The 3,639-nt window shown below is 40.0% G+C and overlaps 1 non-coding gene across 1 annotated transcript; it reads right to left on the reverse strand.

Annotated features, from left to right (window-relative positions):
- Positions 1 to 1,388: 1,388 nt before the first annotated feature.
- LOC112798387 (small nucleolar RNA R71) lies at positions 1,389 to 1,496 on the reverse strand. The gene has a single exon (XR_003199999.1). It is a non-coding gene; the product is annotated as a small nucleolar RNA R71 (small nucleolar RNA).
- Positions 1,497 to 3,639: the final 2,143 nt, after the last annotated feature.

Raw genomic sequence — 3,639 nt, forward strand, 5'->3', positions numbered from 1 at the left:
ATTACACAGAAAAAGCTGGGCGTTCAAAACGCCCAGTGAAGAAGGACAGATTGGCGTTTAAACGCCAGCCAGGGTACCTGGTTGGGCGTTTAACGCCAAAAAGGGTATAGTTTTGGGCGTTAAACGCCAGAATGTGCACCATTCTGGGCGTTTAACGCCAGGATGGCACAAGAGGGAAGATTTTGTTTTTAATGCAGATTTTTTTTTTTCAGTTTTCAAACTTTTTCAAAATCAAATCTTTTTCAAATCATATCTTTTCAATCAAATCTTTTTCAAAATCAATTTCTCTCTATTTTTAAAAATACTTGCTATGAATCAATGATTTGATTCAACATTTCAAGCATGTTGCCTTTTCTATTGAGAAAGGTTTAATGTTTGAATCATATCTTTTCTTGATAGCCAAGTTTTTAATTTTCAAAATCAAATCTTTTTAAAATGTTTTTCAAATCATATCTTCTCAATCACATCTTTTTAAAACTAATCATATCTTCTTAACCACATCTTTTTAAAATAGTTTTCAATCAAATCTTTTTGATTTCTAATTTCAAAATCTTTTTCAAAAATCACTTGATTTCTTTTCCACTTTCATTTTCGAAAATCAATTAGTGTTTTTCAAAATGTTTTCAAAATCTTTGACTTGATTTTCGAAAATTACTTCTCCTCTTTTCACATCCTTCTATTTATGGACTAACACTATTCCTTAATGCAAAATTCGAACTCCATCTTCTTTGATAAGTTCGAATTTTCTACTTCTTCCTTCTATTTTTCTTTTCCTCTGACACCTAAAGGAATCTCTATACTGTGACATAAAGGATTCCACATTTTCTTGTTCCCTTCTCTTTCTTATGAGCAGGAGCAAAGACAAAAGCATTCTTGTTGAGGTTGATCCTGAACCTGAAAGGACCTTGAAGAGAAAGCTAAGAGAAGCAAAAGCACAACTCTCTGTAGAGGACCTAACAGAAATCTTCAAAGAAGAAGAACCTATGGCAGCCGAAAACAACAACAATGCCAACAATGCAAGGAAGGTGCTGGGTGACTTTACTGCACCTACTCCCAACTTTTATGGGAGAAGCATCTCTATCCCTGCCATTAGAGCAAACAACTTTGAGCTTAAGCCTCAATTAGTTTCTCTAATGCAACAGAATTGCAAGTTCCATGGACTTCCATTGGAAGATCCTCATCAGTTTTTAGCTGAATTCTTGCAAATCTGTGACACTGTCAAGACTAATGGGGTTGACCCTGAGGTCTACAGACTGATGCTATTCCCTTTTGCTGTAAGAGACAGAGCTAGGACATGGTTGGACTCACAACCTAAAGAAAGCCTGGACTCTTGGGAAAAGCTAGTCAATGCCTTCTTGGCAAAGTTCTTTCCACCTCAAAAATTGAGTAAGCTTAGAGTGGAAGTCCAAACCTTCAGACAAAAGGAAGGAGAATCCCTCTATGAAGCTTGGGAAAGATACAAACAATTAATCAGAAAGTGTCCTTCTGATATGCTTTCTGAATGGAGCATCATAGGTATTTTCTATGATGGTCTCTCTGAACTATCCAAAATGTCCTTGGATAGCTCTGCTGGAGGCTCTCTTCATCTGAAGAAGACGCCTACAGAAGCTCAAGAGCTGATTGAAATGGTTGCAAATAACCAATTCATGTACACTTCTGAAAGAAATCCTGTGAACAATGGGACTAGTCAGAAGAAAGGAGTTCTTGAGATTGACACTCTGAATGCCATATTGGCTCAGAACAAAATATTGACTCAACAAGTCAATATGATTTCTCAAAGTCTGTCTGGAATGCAAAATGCACCAAGCAGTACTAAGGAGGCTTCATCTGAGGAAGAAGCCTATGATCCTGAGAACCCTTCAATGGGAGAGGTGAATTACATGGGAGAATCCTATGGAAACACCTATAATCCTTCATGGAGAAATCATCCAAATTTCTTATGGAAGGATCAACAGAGACCTCAACAAGGTTTCAACAATAATAATGGTGGAAGAAACAGGTTTAGCAATAGCAAGTCTTTTCCATCATCTTCTCAGCAACAGACAGAGAGTTCTAAGCAGAATACCTCTGACTTAGCAACCATGGTCTCTGATCTAATCAAAACCACTCAAAGTTTCATGATTGAAACAAGGTCCTCCATTAGAAACTTGGAGGCACAAGTGGGTCAGCTGAGCAAGAAAATTACTGAACCCCCTCCTAGTACTCTTCCAAGCAATACAGAAGAAAATCCAAAAGGAGAGTGCAAGGCCATCAACATGGCCGAATTTTGGTTGGAAGGAGAGGCAGTGAACGCCACTGAGGAAGACCTCAATGGACGTCCACTGGCCTCCAATGAGTTCTCCAATGAGGAACCATGGGAATCTGAGGCTCAAAATGAGACCATAGAGATTCCATTGGACTTACTTCTGCCATTCATGAGCTCTGATGAGTATTCTTCCTCTGAAGAGGATGAGTATGTCACTGAAGAGCAAGTTGCTAAATACCTTGGAGCAATCATGAAGTTAAATGACAAGTTATTTGGAAATGAGACTTGGGAGGATGAAGCCCCTTTGCTCACCAAAGAACTGGATAACTTGTCTAGGCAGAAACTGCCTCAAAAGAGACAGGATCCTGGGAAGTTTTCAATACCTTGTACCATAGGCACCATGACCTTCAAGAAGGCCTTGTGTGACTTAGGGTCAAGTGTAAACCTCATGCCTCTCTCTGTAATAGAGAAGTTAAGGATCTTTGAGGTGCAAGCTATAAAAATCTCACTAGAGATGGCAGACAATTCAAGAAAACAAGCCTATGGACTTGTAGAGGATGTTCTGGTAAAAGTTGAAGACCATTACATCCCTACTGATTTCATAGTCCTAGAGACTGGGAAGTGCATGGATGAATCCATCATCCTTGGCAGACCCTTCCTAGCCACAGCAAAGGCTGTGATTGATGTTGATAGAGGAGAGTTGATCATTCAAGTGAATGAAGAATCCTTTGTGTTTGAGGCTCAAGGATATCCCTCTGTCACCATGGAGAGTAAGCATGAAGAGCTTCTCTCAAAACAGAGCCAAACAGAGCCCCCACAGTCAAACTCTAAGTTTGGTGTTGGGAGGCCACAACCAAACTCTAAGTTTGGTGTTGAACCCCCACATTCAAACTCTAAGTTTGGTGTCGGGAGGTTCCAACATGACTCTGAGCATTTCTGAGGCTCAATGAGAGTCCTCTGTCAAGCTACTGACATTAAAGAAGCGCTTGTTGGGAGGTAACCCAATGTTATATTTTATCTATTTTCTTTTGTTATTTTATATTTTTTGTAGGTTGATGATCATAAGAAGTCACAAAATCAATGAAAAAAAGCAAAAATCAGAATGAAAAACAGAAAGAAAAACAGCACACCCTGGAGGAGAGCGTGCTGGCGTTTAAACGCCAGTAAGGCTAGCTGTTGGGCGTTTAACGCCCAGTCTAGCACCATTCTGGGCGTTTAACGCCAGAAAGGGGCACCAGACTGGCGTTAAACACCAGAAAAGGGCAAGAAGCTGGCGTTAAACGCCAGAAATGGCTAAAAACGCATTTTTGCATGCCATTTGGTGCAGGGATGACTTTTCCTTGACACCTCAGGATCTGTGGACCCCACAGGATCCCTACCTACCCCACCACTCT

Source organism: Arachis hypogaea, chromosome 4 (assembly GCF_003086295.3).
Source record: "Arachis hypogaea cultivar Tifrunner chromosome 4, arahy.Tifrunner.gnm2.J5K5, whole genome shotgun sequence".
Lineage (NCBI taxonomy): Eukaryota > Viridiplantae > Streptophyta > Magnoliopsida > Fabales > Fabaceae > Arachis > Arachis hypogaea.